This window comes from Sorex araneus, chromosome X (assembly GCF_027595985.1).
Source record: "Sorex araneus isolate mSorAra2 chromosome X, mSorAra2.pri, whole genome shotgun sequence".
NCBI classification, from domain to species: Eukaryota; Metazoa; Chordata; class Mammalia; order Eulipotyphla; family Soricidae; genus Sorex; species Sorex araneus.
In genome coordinates this window covers 347,796,809-347,818,439 of record NC_073313.1, presented here as the reverse complement: position 1 = coordinate 347,818,439, position 21,631 = coordinate 347,796,809, and positions in this window count along the sequence as shown.

Sequence of the window (21,631 nt, the reverse complement as noted above, 5' to 3'; positions counted from 1 at the left end):
CACTCTGTGTCTTTTGATAGGTGCATTTAGGCCATTGACATTGAGAGAGATTATTGTGATGTGGTTTTGTGTCATCTTTCTGTGGGATTTGTTGTTCTTATGGGGCTCCTCCTTGTCTTACAGTAGCCCCTTTAGACCTTCTTTCAAGATTGGTTTTGAGTCTATGAAGTTCCTGAGCTGTTGTTTATCCGAGAAATAGTGTATGGTTCCTTCGAGTTTGAGTGAGAGTTTAGCCGGATAAAGTATTCTTGGTGAGGCATTCATTTCGTTGAGTTTTTTCACTATGTCCCACCATTGTCTTCGGGCTCGGAGGGTTTCTTCTGACAGATCGGCCGTAAATCTGAGGGGTGCTCCTTTGTATGTGATTTCCCTCTTTGACCTTGCTACTTGTAGAATTGTGTCTCTATCTACAGCATCCGCCATTCTGACTATGATATGCCTTGGAGTCTTTTTATTTGGGTCTCTTTTTGCTGGCACTCTTCGGACTTCTTGTATCTGGACGCCTGCCTTCTCCAGCTCTGGGAATTTCTTAGTGATGATGTCTTTGACTATGTTTTTTTCATTGGGGTTACTTCCCTGTGGTTCTGGTACTCCAATGATTCTTATGTTGTTCCTCTTGAAGTCATCCCCCAGGGCTCTGATTCGCTCTATAGCCATTTTGAGGTCTTTGGCCATTATTTGTTGCTGTCTGTAAGCTTTCTGCAGCTCATCCTCAAGCTCGCTGATTCTGTCTTCGGCTGTAGTCATTCTGCTGTTGAGGGCATCTAGTGAGATTTTTATTTCATCTACCGATTGCTTTATTTGTGAGACTTCGGTTCGAAGGTTTGAAATTTCTGCTCTCATTTCTGCTCTCATTTCTTCCTGTATTTTCTTGGTAGACCGTTCCAGCGCTTGATTCATCTCCTCCCTTAATTTATTGGATGTCTGTTCCATAGTTGCTTGGAGTAGGTCGACTCTCCTCCATATTTCCTCTCTGAATTGTTTATCTGAGAGGTCGTAGATGTTGGGAGACTCTTTTGAGGTTTCTAGTATCTTTTCTTCTCCCTCTCTTGGTGGAGGGGATTTTTGCTGTTTCTTCATATTGTCACGGAAGTGCAGAGTTGGAACCTTGTAGTTATTTATTCCTCTTCCTTTTTGTGGGAAGAAGGGGCTCCGATTGTGCTAAACTTCCCTTATTCACTGATAGCTTTTATACTGTCAGCCTAAGCTAATGGGTATTTTGCGTAAATGTTTGAGATCGCAAAAGTGAGTTTTCAAAGGAATACACAGTACGGATTGAGCTGAGGTAGCCAAGAATAACTGCGGCTGCGTTAGCGTTGGCCGCTCTGAGAGGAGGCCACGCACACTTTAGACCACGCCCACTGCAGGATGGAGATTGGTCAGGATCCGACGGCAGCGGCGGAAAGGTGCCAGGCAGGGGCTTCAGGAGAAGCCCGGAGCCGCGGCGGGCAGGGGGCGGGGAGGGGGGCTTCTCCGCGCTGAGGCAGGCTCTCCAAGGGATTGCCTGTTTACCTGCAGGATGGAGATTGGTCAGGATCCGACGGCAGCGGCGGAAAGGTGCCAGGCAGGGGCTTCAGGAGAAGCCCCGAGCCGCGTCGGGCAGGGGGCGGGGAGGGGGGCTTCTCCGCGCTGAGGCAGGCTCTCCAAGGGATTGCCTGCAGGATGGAGATTGGTCAGGATCCGACGGCAGCGGCGGAAAGTTGCCAGGCAGGGGCTTCAGGAGAAGCCCAGAGCCGCGGCGGGCAGGGGGCGGGGCGGGGGGCTTCCAGAAAAAGATTTTAATCTCAACCTTGGTAGGGAAGCTTTGAGGGCCAATTTGTGGGACTACATGGTATATAAAAACAGGTTATATAATTTTCTAAAGTTAAAAAAAATTGATGAACATCATGAGGTACAGTTACAAACTTACAAACTTTCATGATTATGTTTCAGTCATACAATGATCCCTCCACTAGTGCCCATTCACCACCACCAATGTTCCCAATATCCCTTCCACCACCACCACCTTATACACTACACTACACACACACACACACACACACACACACACACGCCTCTGTGGCAGGCACATTCCCTTTTCTCTCTCTCTCCTTTTGGTATTAAGTGGCCATCATGTTCAGTCTATGTCTACTTTCAGCACGCATCTCCCATGCTGCAGTCAGGGAATTTGTCTAAATGACAGGATCCCAGAAAGCTATGGAGAGTATCTCGCCTGCACGGCAGAGCCTGGAAAGCTATCCGTGGCGTATTTGATATGCCAAAAGCAGTAACAAGTTTCACAATGGAGACATTACTGGTGCCTGCTCGAGCAAATCGATGAGCAACAGGATGACAGTGACAGTGACAGTGACACTCATTCCATAAATGAGTGCAGTCCTTCTATGTCTGTCCCTCTCTTTCTGACTCATTTCACTTAGCATGATACTCTCTATGTCGATCCACTTATATGCAAATTTCATGACTTCATCTTTTCTAATAGCCACATAGTATTCCATTGTGTAGATGTACCAAAGTTTCTTTAACCAGTCTTCTGTTCTCGGCCACTTGGTTTTTTTTCTGGCTATCGTAAACAGTGCTGCAATGAACATACGAGTGCAGATGTCGTTTCTACTATATTTTTTTGCATCTCTGGGATATATTTCCAGAAGTAGTAATGCTGGGTCTAATGGGAGCTCAATTTTTAATTTTTTGAGAAACATCCATACTGTTTTCTAAAAGGGCTGAACCAGTAGTCATTCCCACCAGCAACGAAGGAGGGTCCCTTTCTCCCCACATCCATGCCATCACTGATTGCTTTTGTTCTTTTGGATGTGTGCCAGTCTCTGGGGTGTGAGATGATATCTCATTGTTGTTTTGATCTGCCTCTCCCTACATATTAGTGATGAAGAGCATTTTCTCATGTGCCTTTTGGCCACTCAGATTTCTTCTTCAAGAAAGTTTCTGTTTATTTCATCGCCCTGTTTTCTGATGGGATTGGATGTTTTTTTCTTGTAGAGTTTAACCAGTGCCTTTTATATCCTTGATATTAACCCCTTATCAGATGGGTATTGTGTGAATATCCTTTCCCCATTCTGTAGACTGTCTTTGTATTCTGGTCACTGTTTCTTTTGAGGTACAGAAGCTTCTTAGTTTAAGATAGCCCCATTTGTTTACCTTTTTCCACTTGTTTGGTCAATGGCGTGTCACCTTTGAAGATATCGTTAGCTTTAATGTCGTGGAGGGTTTTGCCGACCTTTTCTTCAATGTACCTGATGGATTCTGGTCTGACGTTGATGTCTTTAATCCATTTTGATCTGGATTTTGTACATGGTGTTAGGTTATATAAATTAATGTTAAGTGATGAGTATTAACTTCTTGAGTTGGATGGAAGCAATAGCATGATTATATAGAAACTTCATGTATAAAATATATAAGCATCACAACATGGGATATGATAATTAATTTAATGATGTTATGCAATTGATAATATTGACTTACTATTGATACTTATACGCATATATGTATAAACTTGCCATTACACAAGCTTGTGAATATGTACATTAAATAGTTAAGGTTACTGGAATTTAGAATACCAAGTTTTAATTGTCCTTATAACTTGACTATTTCGTGGAAGAAGTTAAATCCAACTCTTTGGGCTTACTAGTTTGTGTTTTTTTGAATCTAGCTTGAATCCTGGATTTTCACGTGGCAGCTCTATGACACTGAGTAGCCTATCTTACTGTTCTTCTTAGTAATAGGGAGATAATTGTAATTATCTACTGCTTGCAAGGGCTCATATGATAATTAATCCCTTTCTATACATATTATACATAGGACAGTTTCTTGCTCATAGAAAAAGTCAAACAGTGTTGGTTGTATTATTGATCTTTGTTGTAGTAATTCCTGGTTCTAGAACAGCTTGATGTAATACTTTAACATTTTATACTAGTAGCATGTCAACTTCCTGTCAACTTTAAAAAAAACTGATACTGAGTTATGATATTCTCCCATAAAAATCATTATTTTCTCTTTTATTGATAAATATAATTAATTGAAATCAGATTAATAGGCAAAATCATCAAAATGCCTATGTGACTTTAAATTAAAGCATCCACCCCACTAACTCATAGAAAGTTAATACCTGATATCTGTCCTTCCTTCCTTCATTCTTTTCTTCCTTCTTTACTACTTCCCTTCCTCTCTCTCTCCCTCCCTCTCACCCCTTCTTTCTCTCATTTTCAGTATAACACTCATATAGCACCATAGTGCTCTAGGCACTGTTCTAGATGTAGCAGTGAACAAAACAGGCAAAACTTTTAACAAATACGGTGTTACATGATCATAGAAATTCAAGAAAGTGAAGATTAAGTAATGGGTATTTTAGAGTAAGATAGATTAAATACAGTAAACAGAAAACACCTCACAAAGAGGTGACATTTGCACTTATACTAGAATTCAGCGCAAGTAGCACCCTGGGTAATAGCATCCTAGGCAGACTATTTCTTCCATGTTCTCTAATTGCTTCATATTGATTTTCTTCAGGGCAAAGAAACTTACCTTCATAGCTGATTAATTAATCATTTTCATTCCTTTATGAAGCATTTTATGGTGACTTGCTTTATTCTCAGCCTTTGCCTAGATGCATTTTATGGTGATATGCCTTTTTTCTCAAACCTTTCCTAGGTACCGTAGTTTCATAGGAATGAGGTAACATCTGGTAATTACTGAATAATTTGCAGTGTAACCAGGGAGACAGAAATTAGATCCACAGTGAGTGACCTGACATGATAAGGGCTTTAGATCAGGAAACTATGGAAACAATGGGAGATGTTCCTAAATACCAAATATGAGAAAGTGTTTAGGGCTTCAAAGTCAAGAAAGTGAGAAAGAAGCTTTCATAGAGATGCATCAGGAAGGTCCAAAGTGAAGAACTTTGCAGAGAACGGAACACAGGAACTCAGAACAATGAATGAGAAGTGATAGGACAGTCTGGAAACCAAGGAAGACTAGAGCATCTGCGCTTCTGCAGGATCTACCATTTTTCCTTGAGCTATTGGGTACCAGGCAAAGATTTTGAATGAGTTGGGCATGGTCTTGTTCATGTTCAGATCGTCTGTTGGAGTGTTTGCTTGTTTGATAGCCAGAAACCAGGTTTCTAACAGCACCAATCACAGGAGTGGAGATGAGAAAAGGCAAAGTGCCTGGAAGGAGGAATTGGGACTTGCTGCTAGGTTATAAATATCATTAGAAGGTACATTAAAGCATAACGTGACAAGCCATTGGTTCAGACTAAAAATCAATGCTCAGATTTCTAACATGAACAATGGGAAATGATGTTGCCAACCAAAATAGGGACCTACGAAGATTAGATGAAGACTTAAGTATGCTGACTCAGAAATTCTCTAAGAGCATCTCTGTGGCATATAGAGACATTTTCGGATTTGTGTTTGAAGCTCCTTTCAACAAGTGGCATAGACTAAACGCCATGCTCTTATTGATAGGAGCAGCCTAATCTGTTCTGGGTTTAGTTATATGCTTCTACTGACACAAAGGTTGGGAAATACACTGCCTTTTCACTGTGGAGACCAAGGTGACTTGTTCTAAGTGGGCAATTTTTACCGTAACATCTTTATGCTCATAATAAAAACTGATAGAATTTTAGCTACATTTAAAGTATTATTTGAGAAATTTATTTCGACTTTTACATTTTTATCCCTCAACTATTCTCCATAAGGTAAGGACTCTATTCTCTTCTTTCATAGTTATGGAAACCAAGGTTGAGAGAAGTAAATGAATGTTTCAGTTCACCCTCTTAAAACTATAATCAGGAGTTATATCCAGATCAAGTAACAACATCTGCACTATTGGCTGCCACTTTTACCACTGAAGGTTTTTAAGGTTTTATTGTTTTGACAGTTTCATTTAAAAGAAGGAGATATAGTAGAAGCTTAAATTAGGTGAAAACAAGTTATTGTACAGGGAATATTTACCATAGAAAGAGAGCTCAGGTGAAAATTGAATTTACAAAAAAACATATTCAATAAAAATCTTATTTATAGAAGAAGTTAAGTTTTGAGCTTCCTTGAGTCTCCTTTTCAATACTTTTTTGTCAATTGACCCGTACTTATGATGTGCTGGGAATGAACAGCAAACAGATAGATATTGCTTGAACATTCAAAAAGCCTACCAATATGAGAAACGAAATTAGAGACAATTGCATTCATTCCAAAATGAGGTCTTGTCTACAACATTTTGTAGATTAAAACCTCAAACTCAACACATCTATGTTGTTCTCAGTAACCTAAGTTTCTTGTTTGATAGAAATTCTTTTGACTCTCTCAGAAATGAACAGGCCTCCAGAAGGTGGATAGAGAAGTCAGGAAAAAGGAGTGTTAGCATGGAAAGGAGAGGATATTCAAAGTGGTGAGTTCTATGCTTTTGTCATTAATAATAAGAAGCATATTTTATTCTTAGATCACCATCAATGGCATAATTTCAGATGAAGATGTTAGGTTTTTATTTCTATTTCATAACATCAGGCAGTGAGACCCAGAGATGTGACATGATTTTCTGCTTAATAATAATGGAGAGAAAGCACAGCAGGTATGGCATTTCCCTTTCATGCAGCCAACCCAGGTTTGATTCCTTCATCCCTTTCGGAGAGCCTGGTAAGCTACTGAGAGTATCCCGCCCAAACAGCAGAGCCTGACAAGCTACCCGTGGCGTATTCGATATGCAAAAAACAGTAACAACAAGTCTCACAATGGAGATGTTACTGGTGCCCGCTCGAGCAAATTGATGAACAATGGGACGACAGTGCTACAGTGCTACAATAAAGCTGATTACCTAAGACATAGGTAATTTTACCTTAGAGCACTAGCCTTGGTTGGTTGAAACATAAACTGCCTTTATGTTTCAAAACACTTATTGAGATGGTCTAATGAAATTCTTTGAGGTGCCTCTGTAGCATATGAAGACTAGTTAATTTTTTTTTGAAAGTTTGTTAGAGCATAGTTTATCTTCACATTTCAGCATCCATGTCCCCAGATCCATCCAGCACAAGGCACAGAAATTAAAGACTGTTTTAAGCTCGTCTTCATAATTGAGGAGATCAGGATGTAAACAATCCTCTTCTGGATTTAGTGTTGTTGTTTTTTTTTTTTTCCTTTTGGCTTTCTGGATAAGACGCTGCCTTGCCTTGGGACAGAAGTTCTTATGACACAGAATGTCTCATTCCTAGGAGCTCATGAGTTAATTTCAAAATAACAAAAACAGAGCAGAGTTATGGAATGAAAACTCCTGGGTTGTACCAACAGAATCCTGGTTTGTCTCCCTGCTGACACACTTCAGCCAAGAAAGGCAAACTTGATGGGTTTGATCATGCCAAGATCTTACATCCTGTGTCACCTGCAGCACAATCCAGAGATCCCACTGAACCTGACCCAAGTCCCTAGTGCAACTAAGTCCAAAGGATGACATTTCTGCTGTGTCCCAGGACAGACGTCTGCCTACCAAACTCAGGCATATGTAGCAACACATAGGTATGATTTTCCTTCTCTGGAGGACAGAAAGTGTTATTCCATTAAAGATTGTGTTCTGGGGAAAAAGGGGGGGTTAAAAGCTTTCATTTCTCCTTGTGAAAATCTTTTTGTTTTTACGTGTGTGTGTGTGTGAATAATTTTTCTGGAAAAGCTACAAAGTTACAGTATTCTTCAACACATAAGCCAGGAAAATACCTAGGGAAGCAGCGATACTGATAAGGAGTGATGCTTAATTTAGAGAGAGAGTGGTTAGAGCACCTGAAACGTATTATTCCATTCTTTTACTAAAGATTTTGTACCCAGATATACGCTAAGAAAAATTCTGGCATTTATGTTTCAGACACCAAAGTGACCTTTGTTTCTTCTGCTTGTTTATAGAATTAACCTAGTGGGGAGCAGTATTCCCAACTATCCTGAGTTCTCTATGCCTCCTCTCTGTGCTTGCCAAAATGAGAATGGTTGTCAGCTAGTTAAGAGATATAGGTTAAGAGATATAGGTCACAAAAGGGGAGAAAGAGAGAGAGAGAGAGAGAGAGAGAGAGAGAGAGAGAGAGAGAGAGAGAGAGAGAGGAGAGAAGTGCCTACTATAGAGGCAGGCTGGGGGGTGGGGGTTGATTGATGGGAGGGAACCTGGGGATACCGGTGCTGAGAAATGTACACTGGTAGAGGGATGGGTGTTGGCATACTGTATGACTGAAACCTCATCATGAACAGCTTTGTAAGAGTCTATCCAATAAATAAATAAATAAATAAATAAATAGTCTTTTTTTTTTATATAAAAGAGATGTGGGCCACAGTACCCATAAGCAGAATTCCATGTTTAAGGTTAGAATTGAGCAAGGTGCTCTTCTAAAGTGATTAAATCAACTCTGTATCCCGGGGGTTCAGAACTTAAATTGTATTTGCATTTGTACTCCTGACACCTAAGGTGGAAACTGAATCCTAATGGATACTAATGACTATTTCTCCAATGAATAATGAATAATAATTTAGCATGTGAATGGTATGCTTAATGCCATTTTCTGATAGCACATTAAAATATGTGGCCTTATTAATGTATAGGAAGTTCAATATATTGCACGTTAAAGTTCTTTGGTAAGAATCTTGGTGGAAATTTTATCACAGAACAGGATATTTGAGCTGAATTCTGAAAGGTTATTCAGTACATCTTTTGGTATGCTTCTCTACTTCTAGGTAGATCTATATATTTTTGCCTGCTTTTCAAGAGTGTGGACTCCTGGGAAAGCAGTAACCACATTTAATTTAACCTTGTTGTTTCCAGTGCTACTACTGCCCAGAGGTAGCCCCATGATTCAACATATTACACTAGAAACACCATTTGAATCCCTTTTTACCATTCTGGTTCTTCAGACAATTTCTTAAAACCCTTTAAACCAGCTATTTTATTTCTGTTTTTTCATCTAGACTTGAAGATAATTAAAGATATCACCTTTTGGATGTGATTTGTTATGATCCAATTTTTAATTACCAAACAAAAACGTGCCTGTCAAAGAGTCAGACTGGGAGGTGGGAAGGAACCTGGGAACACTGATGGGAGGGAAATTAATGCTAGTAGTGGGATTTCTGTTGGGATGACTGTACACCTGTAGCTCAACTATGAATAATATGTAAATCAAAGTATCGTAATATGAAAAAAGTAACATAATTTTTTAAAAATGTAATTAACAGAGGCAGAGTGGTAGTATCGGGGGTACGGCATTTGCTTTGCACGTGGCCTACCCGGGTTTGATCGCTGGCATCCCATATGGTCCCCCAAGCACCACCAGGAGTTATTCCTGAGTGCAGAGACAGGAGTAATCCCCAAGCATTGCTGGGTGTGACCCAAAAAGCAAAAAAAGAATGTAATTAAAAATAATTCAATGCCACTATCTGTTCAAGGTATCTAAGACAGAGACTAAATTGATTGGCATGACCTTCTCTTAGCAAATTGTGCATGCTCGTGCTGGATGAATTAAATCCAAACAAAAAGAGGATACTGGTGGTAGTAGTACTGGGAATTATGGTGGTAGGGTTTTTGTTCTCTGAGAAATTCCACAGAAGAAAACAAGGTACTTGGGCCTCATATTAACATATGCAAAAACAGGAGAGGCACAGAATCAAGATTCTAGCCAATTGTTAAGACCGGATAGCAAGACTAGTGAAGGTATAGGGTTTCTTTCACTGTTATATGGATGAGAAAAGAACTTCATTGTATGAGCCTGAAATTCAGGGCTGCTTGGAGGAAAAAGTTAACAGAGAGTTCTGCTTGGCTCTTTTCCCATCCTCCCAGTGAATAAATGCATCATTTCCACAGGTCTGCCATTCCTGTTAGAGGGAAAAATTTACATTTTAAAAGTAAGAGAAGAGAAGAGAGACGATTTTTTTTTTCTCTTCTCTTACTTTTGGTTGAGGAAACTTTGGTACATCTATACAATGGAATACTATGCAGCTGTTAGAAAAAAGGAGGTCAAGAATTTTGTAGTCAAGTGGATGGGCATGAAAAGTTTCATGCTGAGTGAAATGAGTCAGAAAGAGAGAGACAGACATAGAAAGACTGCACTCATCTATGGTATATAGAATATCAGAGTGGGAGACTAATACCCAAGAACCGTAGAAATAAGTACCAGGAGGTTGACCCCATGGCTTTGAGGCTGGCCTCACGTTCCGGGGAAAGGGCAACTCAGAGAAGCGATCACCAACTACATTGTAGTTGAAGGCCATGTGGGGGAAGGGAGTTGCGGGCTGAATGAGGGCTAGAGACTGAGCACAGCGGCCACTCAACACCTTTATTGCAAACCACAACAGCTAATTAGAGAGAGAGAACAGAAGGGAATGCCCTGCCACAGTGGCAGGGTGGGGTGGGGGGGAGATGGGAGTGGGGAGGGTGGGAGGGACGCCGGGTTTACGGGTGGTGGAGAATGGGCACTGGTGAAGGGATGGGTTCCCGAACTTTGTATGAGGGAAGTATAAGCACAAAAGTGTATAAATCTGTAACTGTACCCTCACGGTGATTCTCTAATTAAAAATAAATAAATTATAAAAAAAAATAAAAAAAAATAAAAGTAAGAGAAGAGAGACGATTTTTTTTTTTTTGGTAGTGGTGAACTCCTAAGCAGTGTTAGGGGGCCTGGGGGCCACTTCTGGTGGTTCTCCACCAACCAGACAGGGCATTTCAGTGCGAAGGTCTCTCATACTGGGAGGGCCTGCAGTGGTGGGGGTCACCACGAACCCCTGCTGGTGCTCTGATGCCCCAGGGTTACAGTGGTGATGCTCTGGGGAACGTGTTGCTGGTGGTCCCACGGAGGAGTGCCTGCAAAGCATACGCCCCGAAACCTGTGTGATCGCTCATGTTGCAATCGTTATCTTTTAAAGGTGATTTGACAATTCTCAAATATTCTGGCTAAACGAGAAAAATATACGCTTGGATTTTGAGAACACTACCTGATGTGGGAAACACTCTAGGTGCAAGGAGAGGCAAGTCAGGAGATAGTAACTCATCACTTGATGACATGAGAGGGACAGCCAGTCTGAACTCACAGTTCCTTATAGCTCTTTTTTATCTTAATGTGCAACATAGTCATTCACTTCTCCCTCATTTTTAAGAAAGGGGGTATTATTAATAATTAAAGTGAGGAAACATAAGGAAATAAGATAGCCTACCTAAAGTTTGTTTAGGCATAAGATTGGAGGATGTTAATATGGTTCTTTGGAGTAAATTAAAGAGCAATATATACAATTTTGGGCTGAACGATAGCACAGTGGTAGGGCATTCGCCTTTCATGAAGCTGACCTGTGTTCGATTCTTCTGCCCCTTTCAGAGAGCCCGGCAAGCTACCAAGAGTATTGCGCCCACACGCCAGAGCCTGGCAAGCTACTCATGGCGTATTGGATATGACAAAAACAGTAACAATAAGTCTCACAATGAGAGACGTTACTGGTGCCCGCTCGAACAAATCGATGAGCAACGGGATGACAGTGACAATATACAATTTTAAAATTTAGGTAAGCATCTTCTGTTTGATAAATAATATAAAATTCAACAAAGCAAAACTAGAATCCTTAGTTAAGAATTTGGAGTCAAGCTCGGCACTGGGACAGGAGATAGAGGGATAAAATAGGGAAGGGAACACTAGGACTATGGTGGAGGGGGAAGGTGCCTGCCACGGGGGCAGACTGGAGAGTGGGAGAGAAACTGGGGACATTGGTGGAGGCTAGTGAGCACTGATGAAGGAATTGGTCTTGAAGCAATATATGTCTGAAACTCAACCATAAATATCTTTCTGACATTGCAATTCACAATGATTTAATAGAAAAGTGAAAAACTGAGAAAAAGTTATTCATCCCTTAGGCTATGAGTTCCTCTTCTTTTACCCTGTCTTAAAGCAAAAGTAAGCCATTAGCTCCTCTCTTTAAATACTTCTCTAATTTGAAATTCTACACATCACTCCCCAGTTTGAGGTCAATACTCTTGGTTTCTGCCTCCCACTCATATAAAATGGCACTTGAAATTTATATCCTGTGCCACTATGATTCAAGTCATCAAATAGTTAAAACATTTTGTAACTGAGGTCCTTTCTCTTCCCCTCATGAAATTTATATGAACTCTCTGGAGTCAAGTAAGCAGAAACAGTCACACTATCACATTCTTTCAGTTTTACTTAGACGGAGACAGGGGTTTAAGAATACTGTGGCACTTTAAAAGGTCCCCAGACCCCTGGCTGGGCAATACTAGTCGGTGGAGACACAGCATCCCTTGACCTGTGGTCCCATTTCTCCTTATTACTTTACAGAAACACACCCTCTGGAGGATGTTTATCTGCCACTTTCTGTATATGTGATGGTTGATCATGTATTGTGTATTCCATATTCCACTGCATGTTCCACTGTGTATTTCCTCAAGTGTATCTGCTTATCTTTTCCACCATGTGAATGCACATATGTATGTGTTATATATTTCTCCAGATAAACTTTTACATTTGTATAGACTGTTCAATCACTCTACCTAGCATAAAACCAACCCCATCTTTCTCTCTTTGAAGGTTGTTCTACAGACTGTGCTGGTTAGACATGCTTCTCGAGTTGTTTCCTTGCCAATAAAACTTATAATTTTATTAATTTGTTCCTGATATTTAGGTGAAAGGTCTAAACTTGATTTGCCTTCTGATATTTGCCCTTTGTGTGTGTGTGTGCATGTGTGTGTGTATAACCAAGCTTTCTAAAGTAATTTTTAAATTAAACTTATATAAAAAATGCAGGCTTTGAAATTAGCCTAAGTACTGGTGCTTCTAGGTTTGCTTAAGCTATGCAATGCCTTGCTTTCCAACCTTACCACACACATTTCTTGCTTAGGGAAGGGCAGTAAATGTTGGTTAAATAAGCTCATAATCTTATTTACATTCTAATTTAAATGATCATGGGGAAGTACAGCTTCAACTTCCTCTCCTTTTTAGAAAAGGAGTTGCAAAGTGTGTGTGTATGTGTGTGTGTATGTGTGTGTTCATGCAGGTGTGTGTGCATGCATACATATGTGTGTATGCTGGTTTGAAGGGAATGTTGTAGGACAATCACTTCTTAGCTAAATTTATAAATAAATTCACAGATGTGCTGTATATAAATGATTTTCTTAAGTAATGAAAATTCTTCACTTTTAAATTTAATAATATGTAGTTACTGACAAAGGATGTGAGAAATGCTAATTAAATCCAAATCTAGATATTCAATCAGATACCTATTATGTAAGCTTAATTATTTAACTTTTTTTAGTTATCTCCTGCTGACTCATGTACTCCATTAGCTGTCTTTCAAATCACAAACTCTTCTACTTGTCAAACTTTTCAAGCCTGAGACATTTCTATTTCATCTTCCTTCTCTTGTCAGACTGATTGTGGTTCTTTCCTTCTTCCAATTAAGCACTAACAGTGATTCTTAGATAATTCATTCAAATTCACATGAACTCAGAAGTCTAGGAAGGAATTTTAATGACAAGAGTTTAATCATCATTATTTTTCTTTTATTTGAGAACATTCATTTTCAAGTGTTCTGTGAAACTCTGTCTTGACACAAGTCTTGTGCTTGACCACATACTATGGAAGTGGAGAGTGACATGAAGATCTCTTGGTAGTTTGAAGTTTAATACAATGCAGATCTTGAAGCAAGTTTAGATACACATATGTAGCCTGGTCTTTAATTAATAGTGGGCTGAAATCTGTAGGGGAGAAAAACTATGCCACCCTAAAATATATCTTTATTTAATTTCCTGGCAGGGACACTGAAGGTAAATGGAGATTATTTCTGAATAAAAAAAAAAGAACAGTTATATTAAAATACTTCTCTTAAAGGTATCTCCCAGGAAAACCTAGTCTTGGTGAAACTAAATCTGCATGGTTTGGTTTACTATGACTTTGATTACTTTTCTTCTTAACCTTAATCTTCTTCCCAATCAACCCCTCTACCTGAGTTTACTTAAAGATGGCTTCTGGAGCCAAGTGGTTAGTTTTTTTCAGATACCTCCTATGTGTTAAGGAAGTATAAATATTGCTAAGAAATTTCTATTTTATTCTTCATCTATTAATTCTGTTTAATGCTTTTTTTGGTATTTTTTTCTAGCCTTTGAAGAATAGATAGGTTGATTTCTTTTGCACCGTGACAGGAAGCTAGAAGTTTGCTGCCCAGTCTCATGTAGGAGTCCTAATTTTTAGGCTGATTTCATTTGCTCAACCATCTGCTCATTGGCAGTCTATGAATTTGGATGAGACCACTGTCTAAACAGAGGCATTTAGATGTAGTAAAACTGAAATATTGGGCATTTTTCTTTGAAGATCTCTGAATTCTCCCTTAATTCATCTTTTATTGTGTCTTAAATACCCTCTCTGGGGAAATGTTCTGTGATCTATACAGGAGCAAATTTCCAATCAGAATCCAGAGGGAAACAGGTCAATTGAAATTAGAATAGATAGAAGCATTATTGAGGGTTTGTTTTATCTTCAGTCCTACTGGAGCTGACAACTTAAACTTTTTTCATAAAGATATTTTACTCTCAAGCAGCCATCTGGCAAGACTTATTTTTTGAAAGAAGATGCTTTTATTTAAACAGTTCAAAACAGAATTGGTCTGAAAGAAAAGAATATGGTCAAGCATTCACTTGTTACTTGCTATTGGCTGAAGTTCCTTGAGTAAGAATTATCAACAGAGATCGAAGTGCTAATGTACATGAAATTGGTGATGAACTGTGAATTTTACTGGAGCATTTCTGAGAAAGAAAAAAAAACCTGCTTAAAAAGTGAACATGAATTTCTGAAGCTTACTACTGTTTATTCTTTCAACAACTCACACACTTTATACATACATACATATATATATATATATATCAGTCTTGATGTAACATATTTTAAAAAGTCATTTTGTTAATGAGATAGTAATTCTTATTAATGTATTACAGGATAAACACTGCTTGTGATTTATATGACCATATATTCTTGCAATAATCCTTACAAAAACATTTTATTTCCAACATTTCAGGTGAATAGTTTGAGGTGCCATGATACTAAGTAACTCTTTTCAGAATGAAAGATTTGAACTTTGCTTGGTAGGGATTCCAACTCATATCTGAAAATTGGTCATACTTAGCTGATGACAGTATTTTTCCCCACTAAATTGGTTGCTTCTTTTAGAGCTCCATGAAAGATAAACATTTATAGCATTGAATTTTCTTTTTTTGTGTGTGTGATTTTTTTTTAAATTTTATTAGTTCACAATGTGGAAAGTTGCAAAGCTTTCAGGTTTAAGTCTCAGTATAGCATTGAATTTTCAACTTAGACGAGGATTCTTCAAGAGAACCACAAATGTATATTTGGATGACTAATATATCATTTTACATAGGTCTTAACAGATCACTTATTTATGATCTATAGAATGTCTGTTTGTGTCTGTATGCTACTATTCTGTGAAAAAGCAGAAATAAGCAAGTTTATTGCATCCTTTGACTTCCCCCTTGATGGTTCACCACCTCATTGTGGTGAGGGGGTGGCAACAGTGCCAACTGGCAAAGAGTGAACCAACATGCCACCTGCACGGCAGAGCCTGGCAAGCTACCTGTGGCATATTCGATATGCCAAAAACACTAACAAAAATGGGCCTCATTCCCCTGGCCCTGAAAGAGCCCCCAGTATGGTAGCATTGATAAGGACGAGCAAGGAGAGGCTGATAAAATCTCAGGGCCGAACTAGGCTGCCAAAACAAAGAAGGACTAAAATGACTGTCTGCACTTTTAATGCATGTATACTGGCATCGGAAGCAGCCATTAAGGACCTGATGGTGCAAGTGCAGAAGATCAAGTGCGATGTCACTGGATTGAGTAAGACAAGAAAGCATTGATCACATCACACCTGGGGAAGAACCGTTCCTCCGAACATGCAACAGTAGAGGCGTTGGTGGTGTCCTCTTCAACACGAACTTGGCCATGAGCATTGATTGATTCGATGCCTAACAACCCAGTTACATTTGAATAGATGTGGCTCATTGCTGGCAGTTTCTATCTTGAAGAAATTGAGAAGTTCTACATGGAGCTGGAGAAGTTCTATAAAGAAGACCAAACCTTCTACAAGATCATTTTTGGTGATTTTAATGCCAAGATAGGACAGAGAAGATCATCCGAAGAACTCCACACCAAACTCCAAGGCCTACAATGGAACGAACAGGGTGAGAGACTGTCTGATTTCATCATGTCAACCAAGACCATACATGGTAACTCACAGTTCCAGAAGGCCGAATCTAAACGTTGGACATGAGAGTGAGTCTCCTGCTGGGCTGTTCCACAATGAAATTTACCACATTACATTTAATTGATGGCTTTGCCTAATCAACGTCGCTGTTGTCCCAAAATTCCAAACGGGATAGACCATCGTCTCCTTCATGCAAAATTCTACTTCACAGAGCAGGGAGAAAGGGCTGCAAAGTTTAAGAAGAGAACTCCCAGAATGACCACCAACTGGGAGCTCTTTGGCACTATTGCAGCAATATGGGAAGATGCCGTCGTTGAAAACATCGATGAGTAATATGATCAACTGGTTCAGCACCTCTATGATTGTGTGAGGAATGCCGAGAGAGAGAAAGCCACAAAAAGTCACCTGTCTTTAGAAACTCTTCAGCTCACTTGCCAATTTTTCCCAATTTGTGGCCTTTTTTTGCATCTTTGTCATTGTGTCTTTTATGATGCAGGATCTTCTTAGTTTAATGTAGTCCCCATTTGTTTATCTTTACTTCTACATGCTGGGTCAGTGGTGTTTAATCTTTTCAGATGTCTTTTGCTTCAGTGTCATGGAGGGATCTGCCTACATCTTCTTCCATATACCTTATGGATTCAGGTCTGTTGTTGAGTTCTTTAATCATTTTAATTTAACTGTTGTGCATGGCATTAGATAGAGGTCTGAGTTCATTTTTGTATGTGTAACTGACCAGTTTTCCCTGCACCACTTGTTGAAGAGGCTTTTCTTGCTCTACTTTATATTTCTTGCTCCTTTACCTAAGATTAAATGCTCATACATACCATAACTTCTTTATCTAGTCATCTGTTGATTAGATTGATCCATGTTTTGATTATGGTGAATAATTCTTCTATGAACATAAGGTTCAAATTTTCTTTCAGATTCATATTTTTGTATTGCTGGAAAATGTGGAAGTTCTTAAAGTCTTGATGTAAATCTTAGCCCTTATACATAAACTAACTCAAAACAAATCTCTGTCTTAAATGCAAGATGTAATGACAAAAATTTGAAATCTAAGGATAAGTGGATAGTTTACAGAATTGGCATCAGAAACAGCTCATAAAAGAAAAAATAAACAGTGAAACTACACTGGACCTAATCAAGATATTCCTGATCTTTGAAAGATCAGAAAGAAAAGACTACCTATAGACTTGTAGAAAGCATTTGTGTACTATATATCCCGACAAAAGACAATTATCTTGAATAGATAAAGATCTCTAAGAGCTTAAAACAAAAACAAACAAGAAAATAGCAATTGAACTGGAAAATAAGCCAAACACATGTCTAAACACTTCAATGAAAAATGTATATACCTGTCAAGTAAGCAAATGAAAAGATGTTCAGCAATATTATTGATTACTGAGTGCAAATTAAAATCACACTATTACTGTAAAACTGTCATGATGATTAAAGTAAATAATGTTGATAAAATCAAATGCTGATGAGGTTGTGGAGAAATTGGATAAGTCTTATATTGCTGGTGCAAATATAAAATGGTATAGCTGCTATGATAAATGTTGTTAGTACCTTAATTAATTAAACATATACCTAATGAAACCCAGAAATTGTCCAACAGATTTTCTAGAGAAATGAATGCTGGGGTTCGCACAAAACCAGTGTATGAATGCCCACAAAAGCTTTGCTGTGAAAGTGAAAACTGAAAATAGCTCATATATCCTTCAATAGGTGAATATTTGTGTAAATTGAGGTTCATACATACCAGAGTATACCAGTCAGCAATAAAAAGTATTACTGATACGTGCAACAACTTGGGTTACTATAAAGAATTATGCAGCATGAAAAACTTTTTGTTCCAAATGTTATGTGCTCTAAGATTCTATTCGTGTTGCAACCCTGAAATGTCATTTTAAAATTGGAAAGTAGGTATGGGTAGATGGGTCACTTTCCCCTTACCCTGAATTAATATGGGGGGAATATTGGGTGATATGTGGGTAGAGTTATCAAGAGGCAATACAGATATCTTTATCATAGTGGAAAGTTTTTTTATCTTGGCATTAGTATTTTGGAAGGGGGTATCCATCTAGCTGTGCTCTGGGATTCCTACTGGGTCTTTGCTCAAGATCACTTTTGATGTTCCGGGGACTATATGTGATGCCAGTGATTTAAAGTAGAAGAGCAGCATGCAAAGCAAGTTCCTTACCCACTGTACTATACAGGTGTCTCTGGGTTTGACTGTTTTAACAACAGCATCCCCATTGTGATGCTGCCCTATTTGTTTTACATGCCATTGCAAATTTAAATCATTCAGGAAAAGTAGAGAAACATGCATGCAAGCTTTATGTATCATTTCATTTTTTAAACTGAGAAGTTGAACCAGATGGTTTTAATATACATTTACAGTATTTTCCACCTTCAAATGCCAAATATAGATTTTACTTTTTCAAAATATTATTATTTTTTAGGTAATAGAGTTACAATGGTGTTCAAGTTTCTGGTATCGATGCACAAATGTGTGCCATTTTAATTTGAGATCATTATATTTTACTTATAGATACATGTAAAATATTATGATCCCAAGTAAAATATTACTTAAAATCCAGCATATAAAATTTATATAAAATAGTATAATAAAATGGAGATCTCGGCCCTGGGTCCTGCACACCTGGGTTCCTCTGCCAGTTCCTTCATGCATAAAGCTCATCCAAACCCATGGAGAGAGGCCTTGAGCATGACTGTGACTGGGTTCTGGAGGTCTTCAGCTGTGGTAGTCCCATCCTGTCCAGCAGGGAGGACCCTTCGTGGGACTGAGAAGGGGACACAGATGAATGAACAGACGCAGAGCCAGAAGGAGGAGGAGAGAGAAAGAGTGTTTATTCTATGGCAGTTACAGTATTTATACCTCTCTGCTGGGAGGAAGTGCTATAATATGCATGCCAGGACCCCCAATAGAAATGCAGGGTGTGGCATGGGCGTTAGCTAGTGATAAACAAATGGTGATAGGATAAGATCAGTAAGATCAGGAGTGGCAACCTTGCTACAGCAATTTATGTAAGCCTCTGTTTAATCAGAAAACAAGAGCCAAGTTTTGTAAAATGGCTCCCTACATCTTCATCTGAGATCTCCAAGCCTGCTCAGATTGGGGCTGGGCCTCCTCTACTCAGATACCCCTTTTTCCAGTAGCTTGGCAGACACACCCACAAACTGCTCCCAGGGCTGTGTAATCCCATCAATGGCCAAGATCCAGAGACTATAAAACAAAGCTCCCGGAAGCACGTGGCCTGTAGCCTAGTTCTCCCTCTTGGAGAACCTGGCAAGGTAGCATCTTGCCCACACAGCAGAGTCTGGCAAGCTCTCTGTGGTGTATTCAATATGTCAAATACAATAACAATGATGGGTCACATTCCCCTTACCCTGAAAGACCCTCCAATGTGGCACCACTGGGAAGAACAAGTAAAGAGAGGCTGCTAAAATCTCAGGGCTAAGATGAATGGAGACGTTACTGGCATGAGCTCGAGCAAATCAATGATCAATGGGATGACAGTGATATAGTGATGCATTATAATAAAATATTAGTGATACATTTCTAGTATAATTAATGTTATAAAGGCATTATGTAGAGATAAGTCATTAAGTAAAAAAAAGGAATAAGGAAGATTTGAGACCAGATTTATAGTTCCGTGGGCTGGAGCACATGGTGTGAATGAAGGATGCACAGATCCAACCCCGGGAACTATGCAGTCTCTGAAGTCTAGCTAGCAGTGCCCCTCAGCATAAGTGGGTGTACCCAAAACATTAAAAGAATTAACAAAAAGAATCAAAAAGAATTAGAAGCACAGGAATTATCTTTAAATCTTGGAGGTGATATTTTTGGTATGTGAGTAAGAGCTGTAAGGCGGTCTACTATATTTTCTGACAGTTCTCTGGACATTTCTAGTTAAAGAGGAGCAAGGCTGAATAAGGAGGGCTAGGTCTGCCCACTCTGAAACAGCTGGCATATGGAATGCTAAGAAAAAAATTTGAAAAGTAACATTCTATCTCTGAAGCAGATGAGAATTCACAGAGGTTCACATTCAAGTTCAATGGAAGGATCCACTAGGTATTGTCAGATCACATACTTGAGGACAAGTATGGAACTATGGATTTAGGCAGCACTGGGTTCTTGTGAAAGTGACCCCCAAAAACTGTTTTATAATGTCCTTGATTTAGAGAAGAAATAAGGGATGAATATAATATCTGGGATTCTTGATATGAAAAGGAAGCATCTATATAATTCAATTTAAAGGAAGCTATTGATAGAATTAAAAAGAGAAGTGATAAATTATTGGTCACGATCTAGAGTTTAATGTTCAGATTAATCTTAGACAAGAAAGTACCAACTCTTTCTTAGAGACATGGAGGAACCATAAACAATGATAAGATAGTCCTGGCTGAGGACTGAGGCTTAGTGAGATAAACACTACCTGAGAAAACACAAAACAAATTCTACTTTCCACATTCTCCTAATGGCAGAATTCAACTTACTCAATAGGAGATTTCCAGGGTCTGGAGCTATAGTACTGCAGGTTGAGTGTTTGCTTTGCCTTGCATGCGGCCGACTTGAGTTTGATTTCCAGCATCCCATGTGGTCCCCTGAGCACCATCAAGAGTAATTCCTGAGTGCAGAGCCAGGAGTAATCCCTGTGAATTGCCGGGTGTGACCCAAAAGGCAAAAAAAAAAAAAAAAAAAAAAAGAATAACTATACAGAGGAGGAAAATAAATTCTAAGAGAAATGACTCCCAGTAGACTAAGATATTTCATTTTTCTTTTTCTAATAAATTAGTTTACAGCTTGTGACATTAAGAAAATCAATGCCATTCCTCATGTTTACACACTGCATTTGCTTAGTTGAATAATTCTCCAGGGAGTGAATTTCTCTATGATGGATTTGACTGAAGACACTAATTTAGAGAAGCTTCTCTCTCTACCTGTCTTATCTCTTTCAGTTCATAAGCTTCTACAATACTGAGGTTCTCTTTTCAATTTTCTACAACCAACATAATGGGCCATGCAGAACTGAGCAGACATATGGGCCTGCAGTCTGCCAAATTTGTTAATGATGGAAGGAAATAAAAAGTCTATTTCTACATGGCAGTATATCCTTAATTGTCCAATCCTGATGCCTTATTACTTGTTGCGGTTAATCAGATTTGAATCTCTCTAGAATACCTGAGGCAAAAGGGAGTAAATGATAAATAAATAAACTTATCTCTGCCACAAAGTTTGCTGTTCTCTTCCCTTTTGCGGCATAGGAAATGGAGGTATTACACAGGTCCCGTAGAACCTTTTACTCCCTTCTATGTTCTGACAAGATCGGCTGAGGTCAGCTAGTAAATTCCTGAACTCCACTT